At 36.6% G+C, this 17,274-nt stretch overlaps 1 long non-coding RNA gene across 1 annotated transcript in view; it reads right to left on the bottom strand.

Annotated features, from left to right (window-relative positions):
• Nucleotides 1-17,274, bottom strand: part of LOC308509501 — a 431,724-nt gene that overhangs the window by 31,848 nt on the left and 382,602 nt on the right. The window contains exon 4 of the long non-coding RNA XR_013995201.1: nucleotides 4,203-4,286. This is a non-coding gene — a long non-coding RNA (uncharacterized lncRNA). The remainder of the gene's footprint in view (nucleotides 1-4,202; nucleotides 4,287-17,274) is intronic.

The raw sequence follows: 17,274 nt of genomic DNA, 5'->3' as shown, positions 1-17,274 counted from the left end.
ACTGCTAGATCCTTAGAATTTTTTTCTACTGCAATTCTCTAATCTCAACATATATAAAGTTTTTTTTATTTAAAATAGAAGTTAAACTTTTATACGGATTTTAAGGCAATGTTTACTGACTCAAGCTTCCCAAATGTCCATCTCTAAAGAGGGTGATTTGAAAATTCTTCCTGGAGACAGGACATCGCTCTTATGTCATGAAAAATAGCAAATATAAAACCATACTTTGGGGAAAAGGAGAGTATTCTTTTACACTAACGACATGTGGGGATTAATCTGTTTGAGTCTTTTATAGAAAGTAAAGAACACCAACTATTTTTTCTCCCTAAAATAACCACGTTCCCCACTCTCCACCCAGGTCTCTTTGTGTGCATATTTATTTTTATCTTGTATTTTTAAATCATGGTTTAGAAAACCATGTACTCAATGTAAAAAAAATTACACAATATAGACAAGTTAAAAAAGAAAATAAAAATACTTGAAAACCCTATCACCAAAAAATAAATACAAGTAAATTTGAGAAATAATCAATCTAGACTTCTCGCAATTGCTGATGTAGGAATAGCTGTCTATCTCTACCTGCGTTATAGGTACACGGATAGACAGATGTAAAGCCTGACAAAAGCTTTATGATAAAGTATCTATATTGTACAGACTGTTTACTAACCCGTTTCATTCAATATTTTTGCATAAAACTACATTATTTATTTTGATATTAATCATAACATGACAACTTTTTACAATTTTTCCATTACTGGGTATTAATTTGTTTTCTAATCTGATAGGTAAAAAATGGTATTTCATTATTTAATGCAATTGCCTTTCTTTGATATTTAGTCAAATTGGAACACTTTCAAAATGTTAATGACTATTTGTATTTACTTGTTTGTGAAATTACCTATTCAAGCTCTATGACATTTTATTCTACTTGTTTACTTTTGTTCTTAATAATTTAAGGCTATTTGTATGTTATTGATATTAAGCTCTTCCTATTCTATGTCTTATAAATCACATGCCTAGACTTCCATTCACTGTGTGGAATTGATGTATAAACAGCAGTCTCCCCTGGTCTGCAGAGGATGTGTTCCATGACCCTCCGTGATGCCTGAAGCCATAGATCATACAGAACCCTATGTATACTGTGTTTTTCCCTATACATACATACATACCTATAATAAAGTCTAATCTATAAGTTAGGCACCATAAGAGGTCAACAACAACAACTAAATAAAATAGAGCGATTATAACAATACACTCTAACAAAAGTGATGTGAATGGGCTCTCTCTCTCTCTCTAAATATCTCACCGTACTGTACTCTTGTGATGATGTGAGATGATACAGTGCCTCTTTGATGAGTTGAAGTGAGGTACTCAGAACAGCATGCAATTTAAAACTTATGAATTGTTTACTTCTGGAATTTTCCATTTAATATTTTTGAACTGCAGTTGCCTGCGGGAACTGAAACCTTGGAAAGTGAAACTACAGATAAGGGGCTACTAATGTATGGGTGTGAATATGAACAGTAGTGTTTATTATTTTCATGAATGGAATTTTCACTTTAGATCATATGCTTCTTTATGGAAGACTGCCTGATACTATGCTCTTACATACAGATTATGCATTCTCTTACATTTTGGTGGGCAAGGAACAGGGTCTATTAAAGTAATTTATTATAGAATACTGTGTAGATTCAAGAGATGGCGGGGTAGTGGGAGGAAAGAGAGATTGAGACAAGAGTGAAGAGAAAATACTACCTACAGGAATTTTTCCCAATTGCTTTGATACTTGAATTGTTATTCTCAGGAAAGCACAAGGCTTGTAAGTACTCAGCTTAGAATTTTAGTTTTATCACTTGTTACCAACCTTTTTTTTTCCTATAGTGTGCAAACTCTCAATCCCAATATGCTGATCTGTGTCATTATTTGCCTCACAAAAGCCACAGGCTGAGCTTCAACTGACAGAAGAGTCAGTGCACAATGTTTAGTCCTCGATGGTACATGTATAAAAGCAGAAGGATGACTCATTTATCTATGATGAGAAATATCACCATTCAGCAACCAGGCTCTCTCATCACTTTCCCAAAGATGTTTGATCACAATGTGGTCAGAAGTATCAAAACAAGATGGGGGGGGGGGACTAACTCCTTGATTGTGTCATACAATGTGTCACTACTGTATAATTAATGCTAGATGGCTCCCTTACAATAACATGGCCAATACATCCAAATAAGTCTCACGAGGCATTAGTATTCTCAGAAAGGCACACCATCTCTGGCTCTTGGCGCTATGGCTTTTTTTCCCGTCTTCTATGGCTGACGAAACCCATTCTGACTGACATCCCCTCTTTTTAGAGAATTTAGGTTACTCTGTCCTAGGAATCATTCTTTTTGTTCTTCTTTAAAAAAAAAAATGTCTTTACATAGCTCCGTTCTAATACATTATTTAAAGTTTAATTGCTATCAGAGTACCCCGTCCTTTCTAAAGTATTGTGGTTGCCTCATGTTATCTCCCAAATATCACTTAAAATAAAATTTCTAAAATATAAACCTAACCTTCATTATTAGTCGTAACAGAAAAATTTAAAAATTCCTGTTGTGTGATGCCAGAAAATAGTCATTAGTCAATAATTGCAATATTTAACAACATATTTAGATAAGCAGCTAACCTTAATCAATACTTTATAGTATCAGTATTAGTACAGCAGCATAGTACAGTCAAGTATAGTATACTATAGCATAGTATACGAGTATGTACAAACTATTTTAAATAAGGTACATTCAAAGAGTGAAAAATAAAACAATTTCTGCATAAAAATATCAAAATATAGGGATACTCAGTGATAAGATTGCATTTTCAGAGGCCAATCTTTTAAACTGTATTAATGTTACTATTTTTTACTTATTAAATCATGTAAAAAATTTGTTCTTTGTTTCTACAAATACTGGCTGATGAATCATATGGTGACAAGCTGAGATTTGACTATTACCTTATTTTTCTCCATTCATCTGACAGAGACTGGAACGAGTATTAAGTGGTCAAAAGTAAAACACCTAGACACAGAACAAAATTCTGAAAAAGGGAAACCCTGGGTCACTAATTTCAGAGTAACTGAGGCTTGGCACATGGACACAATATTTTCTGAATGAAATACAGGGACTCTTGTCTCCACATACACTAAACCCAACTCTTTCAATTGGTCTCGAGTTTCAGGGAAACTTAGATTCTACTGGTTAAATACACTTTCAAGCTGATTTCTCCATTCACACATTAAAAATAATGTGTGCTGCCCTAGGTTCAGGTGTTCTGGGTTTTTTAAAATATGCAGTAAATTTGATAATTAACTTTTGGATAAGGAAGCTGCAGGATATAGAACACACTTCAGGAAGAAAAAACTACGTGTGGTGTTAGCAGAATGGGAAGGCTGCCCAGAACACGTCCCCTGCTGTAAGATTAGTTTGGGAATTAGGGATTTACAGTGCTTACCTCCATCTAGAGGGGACTTGGCAATATTCCCTAAGACTGCAAAGATAAATTGGTGGGAGTGAAAGAAATCAGTAAAGGCCGGAGACTGCTGGAAAACAGGCTTTCCTGTCACTATGTCATGATGTTGTAAAGAGTTCTGAACTCAACCTAGATTGCAGCCTGGGAAAGAAAGATAGTTCCTATGTGAACAGTAATAGCACTGATCAATTCAGTCTCCTCTCAGTTCACCTGAGAAACATAACATGAAAGTCCATGTTGGGAGAGCAAGTGATGGTGGGTCATCCACTCAGCACGGAGCTCCATGGAGTATTTCCTGTCATTGCCACGCATCCAATGGTGTCTCATTGAGAGTAAGACTGGATGATGACAATGGCGGCCACAGTGAATGATGACAATAGATGACAATGTGCATGACAGCAATAACGAATGATGACAACGGTAAAATGGAAACGATTAGAAGACTATTGCAGGAGGCAGGAAAAAATATAATTATCTTCAGAAAGCATCTGAATTTGTGAATATAAATGGCACAGATATGAGACACTGGCAATGAATTCCTTTCGAATGGAAATCCATCAGAATTCACTTTCATTCAAAAATAAAGTAAAACAAAAAAGATTGCAACATAATAAAGTAGTTTCTAAAAGCTACTGTAAAAGCAAAATGCTTGAATTCCTAAAGGGAATTATGTATATTAAGTAAAATAAAGCAGTACTTACGGTTTCCGTGGAAATTCCCTGCTCCTATCCCTTGACTTCACTCTTGATTTCTTATTTGGCTCTCCGTTGTCCTCCTGTCCCCTCCTATGAGGGAAAATTCCAATTTAATACACATCATTAATGGTCTCATTTTCAATATTTCAGTGTAGTAAACATATGTGATTTATTATTGTTTGCCTTTATGTCTTCCTTCCTTCTTTCCTTCGTTCCTTCCTTCGTTCCTTCCTTCCTTCCTTCCTTCCTTCCTTCCTTCCTTCCTTCCTTCTCTCCACTATTTTTATTTCTCTTCTTTCATTCTTTCTTTCCCTCCTTTCCCTTCCTCCCACTTGTCTTCTTTCTTCTCCTTTTCTTTCTTTCCCCCCACCTCCCAATCCAGGAGGTCAAAAAAGCCTGCATCTCCTCAAGTCACCAACATTCATATTGAAGTACTTATCTTGGAAATATAAGGAAGGAGAAAAAAGAAAGAAAAACCTCCAACTCGCAAACTAACAGGTGCCAATTTTATCCCAGCTCCTGCCTTCGGAGCTCCTCAGTTGGCTTTTTCTCCACACTCAGAACAACAAATTGCAGGCCATGGTCACACAACGCTGGCCCTGTTACAGGTGTCAGCGGATTAGGCGTGTCCCAGACTTGCCTGGTATTCAGTGCCCATGGCCTCCAGCATTCAGGGAGTAACAAACTGAGTTGATTGCAGAAGCAAGATTAAGAATTCAGCGCTCAATCTCATGCTGATGTTAAGGATGTTTCATTGCAAACTAGTGTAATTCTTGATCCAAGAAAACACGTGACTCAAATATAGGAAAGATTGTACCTCTAACACTCTGTTGTGACAAGCAGTGACTTCTAATACTGACTACTCTGTATAATGATGTCACGCACTACAATAAAATCTTCATAGAAATTTTTACACTAATTTTTTTAAAAAGCCTTTAATAGATGTTTCCTTCAGTAGCATGCTGGCTTTTTCAGAATCAGCAAATGTGGCCTCTGTGTTTATTGCCTGATAATATATAAAAATTTTCTTTACACTTCTACTCTGCTATCAGGGAAAATAATAGGACTGGATTTGTGTGACCACGGCACAGTGTTGATTTTCTTATATGTGAGCAAGGGTAAATGGTAAGAGATGACACTCTCAACCTCCACACCAAAACAGAATAAAAGGCAGATCTGAATTAAAATATGTACAATCTCATGAGATGAGTAAGTTCGGAGTATCTAACATAGAACATGGTGACTAGAATTAATAATACTCTATTGTATACTTGAAATTTGCCCAGAGAGTAAACCTTAAGTGTTCTTATAAAACAACAACAACAACAACAAAAAAGTTACTGTGTGAGGTAATGGAGTTAATAATTATGTTCATGGAAATCATTTCACAAGGTATACATATACCAAATCACATTGTACACTTTAAATATATTACAGTTTTATTTGTCACACATACTTAAAGAAAGCTGGAAAAAAATTTAAATAAGTCCCATCTTCATTTCCTCACCCCTCTCTACGGTTGACAGATAAAATATAGGATGACAAGTAAAATTTGAATTTTACCTAAACAAGAAAGAATTTTTAGTACAATATGCCATATATATACCAAAAATACTTATTTATTTAAAAAGCAAATTTAAGTCACAGTCTTAGAGTGTTTTTCCTCTGTGAAATCTGGCTCTCCTACAATGTAGCATACCTCTCCCAACTATTCCCTTATCCTATTTTTGTCTTTTTGCACTTATCATACCATCTGGTATTACATTGCGCATTCATTTCTTACTGGGTCATTGTCTGTGTTTCAGCACTGAAATGTTAGCTCTATGGAAGTGGAGTTAGCTCTATGGAAGTTTCAGCACTGAAATGTTAGCTCTATGGAAGTGGAGATGTTTCCGTTTGTCTTTCGCTGAAACTCAAGCACCTAGAACAATACCTAGAATATCATAGTTGCTCAATAAATATTGAATGAATTTATTGAATTAATGAGCAGAACATCTATCTCAAAACCCATTTCTTGTCCATTAGATATGCAAATAATTTATATGAATAACTAAATATAGTTGTTGTTTGTCTTTACTTTTGATGTTTTCTTTTAGTTTGTTGGTTGAAACAATTCAAAGACATGAATGATGCTAATATTTGTTGAGTACTTACTATGCTCCTGCACTCTAAGTTTTGTATACATAATACCCACGAAAATCTTTTGAAATTGGTACAATTTTTACTCCTAGTTTACAGTCAGAAACATGAAGCTTAGTAAATAATTATGTTCAAATTCACGTAATCTAGTTATTAAGCAAGACTTGAGACCTCATTTAAAATTGTTCACGGGGTAAAAACATTTTCTTAGTATTTATTTTATGCTCTTTTATTTTATGTTATTATCTTGTAGTAATGGGAAGTTAAAAGATGCATGAACAATATTCTTGCATTTTTTAAATGATTTAGTTTTACAAATCCTGTCTAATATACTGGCAAAAAGTAGGAAAGAATAATTAGTAGCTAACAACTTAAGTGAATCTTTGCTAAAAGATTAAAAGCAATTTAGCACTTCATTTTCCAGAGGTGAATTATATGGCTCTTTAATTAATTTTTCTTCACAAATTATAAATAATTATAGTATTAAACAATACAATTTCACAAGAGTTTTCATTTGGAGTTTTACTAATGCAATTTTACATACATTCAGAGAAAATGAGAAGAGAGGGCAGCAGTATGTTTTCTTATGTTATTTAATCTTCCACAGGCTTCCATCCAAACTAAGCAACTAAAATGAAACACAGCTTCCCTTCCCAAGAGGGTTTCACTTGTTCCTTTCCTCGCTTCCATTCCCTCTACCCCCTTGCCTTTCTTCCTGTGCTTATGACTTTCCTTCTCTTTCCTTCCACCCACAGGCACTTTTGAAATAGGCTCAGATGGGAGGGTGAGATCAGAAATGTGTCCATAGAACACTCTACACGCCGATCTGGCAGACATTCAACACAAACGCAATTAGAGGGCTTACCCTTGCATGAAATATTTGCTTTCCTGAGAGTCACCAACTTTAAGCTTTAGGAATGCTGGGGCATAGTGTTTCTATGTCAGAGCTAGGATGCTCAACTTCTCTTTCCTCAAAATTATTGTTTTTAAAGTTTGCATACAGTATCAAAGTGTCACCAAGCAATACATAGGAAAGCATGGATTTTATTAAAATCCACTTGGACAACTGCAAACAACTGCATCTGTCATTGGTATTCTTTGGCCAGAGTCTTAGAAGTTCCAGCACACCCACTCAGAGGTACTTATGAGCATTGTTCACACAGTAAATATTGGACATTAAGATACACCAAGCACGGGGCTCAGAGCAGTGTGACGCTCCAGAGCTCACCTTCAATGATGGACATGAGCCACTAAGCAGGAAATTGTAGAATCACTGGTAAAGGTGCTGAACCTCTCTTATACCTCTGTACTGAACAACAGCCACAAGTAAAGGAAGACTAAATAGAATATTTGTTTGTTTTGCTTTGGGCAAGGAGGAAAATACTTCAAATATACAAATTGGGTCAACCCATGGATACTTGGAGAGAATACACAAACACATACACACCATATGTTGGTTAAGTATTTAAGCTCTGAAATCTGGAAAGAAATGTGTTTTTCACCCTAAATCAGTTAAAATGGTTATAGTATTAGGGAGCCATTGGTTTCAGTCATCGTATTTTATTCTATATTGTATCCTTGAAACCTAGTCTTACAAACAGTTGTTTAATAAACACTTGTTGAATTGAAGTTTAATCATAATGTATAGAATATTAAGAAATGTTATGCAATGTTAACGTATATATAGAAGTCTTGGATCTTCTTCAAAACAGAGAACAAAATGAATAGACAAACACTAAAAGTGTTCTAAAAATAAATAAAATGTATTGGGTATTCAGGATGTGCCAGACATACTGCTAAGGACTTTGAAAGCATTAACCTATTCAATCTTCACAGGACTTGATAGGTAAGGAAGTTTTATAAGTGAGAAGCTGAGGCTTAGAGGGTTTAAAGAAGTGACCCAATATCACATGTAGTAAGGGGTATGTATTAGGTTGGGACAATCGTAATTGCGGTTTAAAAGGTTAAAAATAATTGCAAAAGCGCAATTAGTTTTACACCAATCTAATATTAGCTTCCTGTAACCATTGTAACAAACTGTCACAAACTTGGTGGCTTAAAATGACAAAAAACGTATTATATTTTCTCAGAAGTCTAAAATAAGTTTCCCTGGACTGAAATCAAGATGTTAGCAAGGCTGTGTTTCCTCCAGAGGTTCTAGGAAAGAATCTCTTCCTTGACACTTCCAGTTTCTATGACACTACAATGTTTCCCCGAAAATAAGACCTAGCCAGACCATCAGCTCTAATGCATCTTTTGGAGCAAAAATTAATATAAGACCTGGTATTATGTTATATTATACCAGGTCTTATGTTATATAAAAATAAGACCTGGTATTTTATATTATATTATATTATATTATATTATATTATATTATATTATATTATATTATATCATATTATGTTACATTATAGAACGGGTCTTATATTAAAATAAGACCGGGTCTTATATTAATTTTTGCTCCAAAAGACACATTAGAGCTCATGGTCCAGCTAGGTCTTATTTTCTGGAAAATACGGTAACATTCCTTGGCTTGGAGACACATCACTCCAACCTTCAAAGCAGCATCTTCAAATTGTTCATTGCTCCATCTTCACAACACCATCTTGTGTGTGTATGTGTGTGTGTGTGTGTGTGTCTAATCTCCCTCTGCATGTTTCTTATTAGGACACTTGTGATGGCATTAGGACCCACCCAGATAATCCGATAACCTCCTTGTCTCAGATCCTTAATTTACTCATTTCTGTGGTCACTTTACCATATAAGATAACATTCACAGGTTCCATTGATTAGAACCTGATATCATTTAGGGGCTATCATTCAGTCCAACACAGGGTTAGAGCTAGGATTTGAACAGGCAGGCTACCTCTTGGGCCTTTTCTCTTAACCACTATGATAGACCGCATCTCCAATACGTAACTTTTATCTACAGAGAAAGTATGGATGACAACTTTAACAAAATGGTGGGGACTACTAGATATTTTAAGGAAGGGAGACAAAACTGGCATTTTCAGACAGATTGTGGTACTGTGGTTTGGACTATGGCATAAAATAGAGAGACTGATACTGGAGTCTAGGAGAGCAGATAGGAAATCACTGCAATAGATTATGCATAAAATGACAAGGATCTGAGCCCGGGTGATGGTGAAGGAAGTAGAAAGTTTGGGCAGGAGATGTGGAAGAAGAAATGCCAAGACTTGTGACTAAGTGGATCAGAAGGACAGAAGAGATGGAAGAACTTTTCACTCATTCACTCATTTCACTCAGCAACATTTAGAAGCACTATCTACATGCCAGCCATTGCTTGGGGCCAAATATAGAGAATTCAATCACAGTTATTAACTTCAATAAGTGCCATAAAAGACCAAAACAAATAAACAAACGATTAAAATAGAGTACGGTTCTCACAGAGAATGTGAGAACTCAGTAAAAAAGGACTGCACGAGTGGGTATGCGTGTCACGGAAGGTGTTACATTTTAGGTTCTTCCAGAACCAGGCTTATTGCAAAGATTCCAGTCCAAGTAGTATGTGAGTTCAGAAGACACACATAGGGGAATGAACAGTGGAGACAGGGAAGAGAAGGAGGTCAATAAAGCTTCATTTTCAAGCCAGTTATCAGCGTGGGTAACTGGAGCTCAGTCTCTGGGAGCCAGTGTAGAGAAGATGCTACAGCATTATCCCAGCCAGGGCTGGGTTGCTGGATGGTTTACACACCAAATCCGAATGACAACTCGAAAATCGAGTTGTCGTAGTTATCATAGAGGTGCCACAGCATCTGGTTAAAAACAAATGCTTATTTGTCTCATTTAAGTCTTACTTTAATAGCCCTTAAAATAAGGTTTCAGTAATGGTGAAATGTTCTTATTTCATAACACTGGGAAGAAAGAGATTTATTAATCCTGAGAATGCATCAGGAACATATAATCCAATAATTATGTATCGATGTATCACAGAGTCTCTAGCTCTAGCATTAGGAATGTATTTATTTATTTTTCTGTTTCCCTAAGGTGGTCCCGACCTTGGGCTACTCTTGCCATCGTCCACTCTTTGGCATTCTAATTCTTACGTTCTAATTCTTTCAACTGACTGAGCAAATAAGGCAGCAAATATCTAAGCTAACATTCATTTCTCTTTTACTTCATTGCTTCAGAGAAAATTTAAATTTTTTTTAAAGATTTTATTTAAAATATAGCTAACATGCAATATTATATTAGTTTCAGGTGTACACCATAGTTATTCTACATTTATTAATACATACCTAAAGAAGTGATTACCATAAATCCAAAACCATCTGACACCATACCATTCTATCACAATATTATTGACTATATTCCCTATGCTGTATATTACATCCCCATGACTTATTAGTTTTCTACCTGGACAGTTGAACTTCTTATTCCCCTTCACCTTCCCCTCCACCTTTTACATTTTTCAACTATAGTTGACATTCAATGTTATTTTATATTAGAAATTTTTTACTTCTATTTTGGAAGGAGGATGATTCCACATTATGACACATACAAATTTTAACTAGATTTCTACAAATAGCCACAGGACTAAGAAGACCCAGTGGGCTTGTGGGGTTGGACCTTGTTTCCACCTGAGTGGGCCTGGTCTTCCGGCAGCAGATGTGAATGCCTCAGACCCTCCCTGCACCTCTGGCACCGCTGACTTCCCACTCCCTGTCCTGCGTGCACTTCAGTGGCTTAGCAGACTAGTGGAGGGTTAGCTCTTCAGGATTCTTATCACCTGCAGTTTTTATATATTATGCAGTAATGAAAATAGTTAGGCGTTTGAACCCCTGACATGGAAACCTTCAAGAAGCTAAGGAATGTGGTCACTGGTATTTCTGGTATCTTTTAAATGTCAAGAGAGCAGAATTTCTCCTGTCAGTTGTCACAGTAAGGCTAACAATTAAAGCCATCTGCTCTTCATTTCACTCCCCAAGGGCATCTTCCATTTTTCACCAACTTCCTGTTGTTGACAGCACAGTTCCTCCCAATTTCTCTCTGAAACTGTGAGGTCACCAGCAGGCTCAGGCCATTCAGTGAACTGCTGGTTTGATCCAACCCCCAAATGTCCTTTTGCCCCAGGAGCTGCAACTTCCAGGGACTGGGACCCAGCAGCAGATACAGAACATGGTGCATATGGGCTCCTCCCCAAGCAATACTGATGAGGGCAGTGGGCATGCTTGGGCCAGGACCACCATCACAGCTTTGCTTGGGAATTTATTTAAGAAGAAAGACACAAAGAAAGAAAAAGAAGAAATAGGAAGTGGGGGAAGAAGGAGGCAGAAGGTTGACAAGGAAGGAAGGAAGGAAGGAAGGAAGGAAGGAAAGAAGGAAAGAAGGGAGTGAGGGGGGGGGGGAAAGAAGGAGGGAGGGGAAGGAGGGAGGGAGGAAAAGGAAAGAAAAAATGAAAGATTGCGAGAGAAGGCAAAAAAGAAAAGTGAATCTGTTCATTTTTAATTCAGGCTTGGGATTTTACTGTCTCTGATGGTGTTAAAATATCTGTCCATAACAAATTCTACATGCCATTATTATAGTGTTTATCTTAATAGGATGGTGGCAAATGGAAAACAGCAAGTTTATAGATTCCATAGACTGTGTAGGAAACCTCAAAGGTGAACTGACTACAATGACTCGAACCAATAATTTTGCTGATTAATGTACTCTAGGGATGTTCCTTTTTTGTTGTTATTAGAAACAATTAAAAAGCAATCCCATAGCCAAGAAGAAAATTACCCTACAGTTCTGAGGATATGTTTCTTTTTCTGTCTGATAGCTAAGGCCATCAGATATTATATACTTATTAAAATTGTGAAAACATAATACCAAATTTGAATTAACTTATTTATCAACTCAATTCAGACAAAAACAAAGTTTCTAGAAATTCTTTCACCATGAAGATCACATATAGGCTAGTGAAATTTCAAGTAGAAATAAAAAAATACTTAATCAGATTTGTTAATAGGCTTTTCAGTTTCATATGCACATTTCAAACCAGAGCAAATGAACACATTTTAAGGAATACCTCTCTATGTCTCTATAGACAGCAGAATCCAACAAATCACTTCAGGGCTCCAGACATGCAGTATTGGCCTAGTATAGACAGAGTTTGGTTTACTTTGGATTAGCAAATTAGTCACTTGAGAGGTTCATTAATTTAGGTCCTGTAGGTACAGTTCAGTAAATTGCTGCTGTAACTTTTCATAATGTAATACCCATGTGAAGGGTTGTGTAGTAAGGCTGTTTGGCTCATTAAAAAGAAAGTATAGTAAACATCCTTCATGTAACAGTCTCTGGATATTTCTGAGCTCATAAAGCACAGAGTGCCAACACCATGTGTAAGGTTTAAATTTGTGTCAAATCGTGTCTACTTTACACAGTTTTTGAAAACACGGAGCTGAAATCACAAAAGTCAACAAGACTTCCAAAGTGCTTCTGTTCTACACGCTTCCAGAATGTGAGAGGCCCGGATGATGCTTTTCCCTAACAATCATCATTTTCATTTGTAAGCTAGCTCAACATTGTTACAATTTGTTTTCTAGATCCTTCTTCAGAACATACCAAATAAATGACCCTCAGTCTAAGAAAGAGGAATGTTTTTCTTAAACATGTCTGAAGACATACTTTTGAATAAACTCTATCTTTGGGAAAGCAACACTACAGAAACTTCAGGGTCAAAATAATTAAGCTACATAACCATTTATATTGATATAAATGTTTTTTCCCACCTGTATTTCTAGAAAAAAATGACAAAATACCATGGCCCCTTCCCTAAGCCCCAATTGTAGAAGAGTCAGAAATGCAAGAGAGTCATTAATGAATCCTGAAAATTTAAAAATAAGTAAATAAATAATGTAAAAAGGAGAAAATTCTGGTGAGTACCAGCAATGAGGGAGGTATAAAAGGGGAATGAGCATTTGCATGAAAGGGAAAGATAATATATATATATATATATATATATATATATATATATATATATATATATATATATATATATATATATATATATAAATAACCCAAAAAGTTAAAAATGAAAGGGGTCTTGCACAGAAAATGATGATAGTTGGCCTTGAGCGGAAGAATGTGATTAATTCACCTCTCTGCACTTGACATCCAAAGAAGTAAAAAATAAAAATAAGAGTCCAAGATCTGAGACTGAGTCCATATGTTTACCTAACTTCTATCTTAACATCAGAAGAAAACAGAAAAATAAGAGTAAATTAATACTTGTTCTAGAAAACAGAAAGGGAGCCATTAGTGGAATTTCTGGAAGATAAAAAGCAGATGAGCAAATTAACAACAAAACAAACAAACAAAAAACCAACTAGAATAAAGATCTTGTGATTAGCAGAAGCATCAAAAGAATAGACTATCATCAATTTTTTCCATTCAAGTCCTACGACCATGTCAGAGTGCCGACATTAAGAAGCAGGAAATGCATGCAGACCATGGGTTGTTGGTACCATAATATGATGATTCCTCTACGATCGTCAATATATGGACAACATTCAGCCAGTGTTTGTTACAAGACACACAATCTACATGGAAGAAGGACGTTCATGAGTCTATATGCACTAAGAACAACTGATAATAATAGGTAAAGATAGCTAGATTCATGAAGAAATTCTTATCAGTGGATACTGGAATGATAGTCAAAAGCAGTATTTGTCCATCATGACAGACCCTTAACAAGTTAGGAATGCAAATAAGCAAACTCTTCTCAGAGTATCTCTTTTACACATGACATAAGGATAGGCCTTTTCAGGAGGCAAATTCATTCTTCTGGATAGATCTCCCTTTAAAAACACCTCCGTATAGCCCCTGCTGTGACTTGAACAAGATGAGAACTGTACCTTCACATTTCTCAGCACATTTCAGAGAGGTCACCTTAGGACTTTCCATCAGAAATGCCCTTGGCATAATATTGTCTCTGAATTGGTTTCATCCCCTCAGAACCACATTGGGGCCTTCATTGGAATTCATATTAATTTATAGGTGAATTTGAGCAGAAATAGAACTTTTACAATGTAGAGTTTTCTGATTCTGGAACATAATATGTGCTTCCATTTAATCAGCAAAACCAGATGGACACAGTTAAAGAAATGTCTCTAATGTTCGCCCTTAAGTATCATATTCCCTGCTGGTTTTGGATAAATACTTATTTGCAAGCCTGACCCTGAAAACCTCCATGTTTCAGTCTGTCTTCCCATTCTGTGGCAACCTTGAAAGCTGTATGTTTAAGATGGCAACATGTCAAGACCCAAGAAGCCTGGAGTCACGGCTTGGGGGAGAGGTGCCAAAAAGAACCTCCTAAGGCATTTCAAACTGTGAAGTGAGCGAGCAGTAAACCTTTATTGTACTAAGCTACCACGATCGGGGGATTTGCCTGCTGCTGCAACATGGCCTGTTCTACCATTTCTATTCCAAAAATGGATTTCAGCACCCTGAAGTAGAATGCCGAGGTAACGACCCTAAAACACAGGGCACAGACTTCGCACCCAGGTGAAATAAGCACGGGAACTGATCTGAGGGGCTTAGCAGTTGACAATCTATGTTACACAGTGGCAAAATGTTTGGCTAAGCTGTCTGCTGCAATAACTTGAGAGGCAGACCATGTGCCTGCTGAGTGAAAAGCTCTAGGGGGAAAGGGTGGAAAGTAGCATATTCGTGTGTTTTAACTCTTGTTGGCTGTGTTTCACAAGTTATTGCAGGAAACACATGAGTTTGGAGAAGAATTGTCTAGTTTGCATATGATTGTCTTAGGGAAAAAGAGTAGGACATTGTAAGTTTAGAAATTCTAGCTGCTTCTAAACCCAAAGGGATGGGAAATGAATTTTTAAGGAAGCTATAAGCAACACTGTCCAGTAAAATACTTCTCAATCAAATCAAGTGAATCAAGGAAAAGATGTGATGAAGAGTTAAGAGTATGCCCTCCTCAGCTATTTTGTTTCCAGAAAGGCTGAAGTAGCTGTCCTTAAGTTGAAAAAGAGAGGCTTGGAGGCAAAAATAAAAATAAAAATTAAAAAAGCAAAGAAATAAACTAAATAAGTGACTACCCTGAGAGGAACCAATGCTCAACCCAATAACAGAGTGCTTTATTACCTCATAGGATATTTAATTTTGTGTCAACTTGGCTGGACCATGGTGTCCAAGTATTTTGTCAAATATTTTTCTGGATGTTTCTGTGAAGGAGTTTTTAAGTGAGATTAATATTTAAATCAGTGGATTTTGAGCAAAGCAGATTACCCTCCACAAGGTGGGTGAGCCTCATCCAATCAGTTAAAGGCCTTCATAGATCAAAGACTGACCTCCTTCAAGCAAGAGGGAATTTTACATTTCAATAAATAAAGGATTTAGTGAATGAATGAATGAATAAATATGCTACTCTTTGTGGCCTCCACAAAGGACTTTAAACATCAGATGAACTTTGGTCTATACTAGCCTATGTAAACCCTAAGAGACAACTACTGCGTATATGTGGCTTTGTTAAGAGGTGCCCTTTCTGTTTATGGCCAGGGAAGCAAGTTCACCACATTGTTAAAACCATCTTTCCCTTATACGTAAGTTAGTTTGCTGATTAAGAATGGAAAGATCCAAGAGGAGTTAGAAGAAGTTTAATCCTCTAAAACACCCCCAATCCTCAACTAAAAAGTAATAATGCCTCCATTGTACAGCTCTTGTGTCCACATATCCTGCAAAAATTATTAGGGATGCAAAAGCAATGGAACCCTATATGACAGTGCTTCCCAATTCCCTGTCTGCAAACCCAGGATATTTCTGCAAGGTCCAACACAGGCTCCAGGATCTGATCCATTATAATTTTCTGTTCATACTGCTCACATGTGAAGAATCTTAGTTCTCTTCCCCCTCATTACAAACTTTTTTTATTCTCAGGAAATATTTTTCGCTCAGTAAGACTTCTTGCTAATTTTGTTTTGTTTTGTTGTGGTAGAGGCCCATCACAACACAAGGTTTTAGAAAAGTGAGGAACAAGAGGATGGGGGACCAAGCGTGAGAGAGAAAAAGGAAAGAAAATAAAGTGTCTTCCTTTTAAGATTAAGGTCTGATTCCCATTAGAACCATGTTTTTTATTTCTTTTAGTCCCTGGAAACATAAGACCAGCAGTTATTTTAATGGATGATCTAATTCATGCCACTGCCTCCAAAAAGAATAAAATCTAAACCATATAAGATAAATAATAGCCTAGCCTATTCCTAAAATTGTCCAAAGGAAGACATTCCACAAATTTTTGTCTCCAAATTCATATAAAGAACTTGTTTCTTGCTATTAACTTAAATTCTATTTTTTCACTTTTCTCATCTCTTCCTTACTCCCTCCCTCTTGCCTTCCCTCCCTTCTGTTCCCTTCTTTTTTTTTCCATCCTTGCCTCTTTTTCTATTTCTCTCTCTCTTTCCACTTCCTTCCTCCCTTCCTTCCTCCCCTTCCTTCCTTCCTTCTTTCCTTCCTTCCTTCCTTCCTTCCTCCCTTCCTTCCCTCCTTCCTCCCTTTCCTTCTTTCTTTCTTTTTTCTCCGTTTGTATTAGTCTGTTTAGGCTGCCATAATAAAATACCAAAGGCTGGGTGACTTAAACAACAGAAACAAACTGTGTTACAGTTCTGGAGGTTAAAAGTCAAAGACCAAGGTGCCAACAGAGTTGGTTTCTGGTCAGAGAGAGAAAGATGAGAGAGAGAGAGAGAGAGAGAGAGAGAGAGAGAGAGAGAGAGAGAGAGAGAGAGAGAGAGAGAGAGAATGAGAGAGAGAGAGCTCCCAGGTATCTCTCCCTCTTCTTATAAAAACACCAGTCCTATCAGATGAGGGCCCTCCCCTTATGACATTGCTCACATTTAATTACCTCCTTAAGGCTCTCCAAACACAGTCACACTGGGGATTCCACTTCACAATATAAATTCTGGGAGATACAATTCAGTCC

Source organism: Rhinolophus hipposideros (genome assembly GCF_964194185.1).
Source record: "Rhinolophus hipposideros genome assembly, chromosome: 16".
In the NCBI taxonomy this organism is placed as follows: Eukaryota; Metazoa; Chordata; class Mammalia; order Chiroptera; family Rhinolophidae; genus Rhinolophus; species Rhinolophus hipposideros.
Note: the sequence above shows the minus strand (reverse complement) of the source record. Positions and strands in the feature narration are given on the sequence as shown.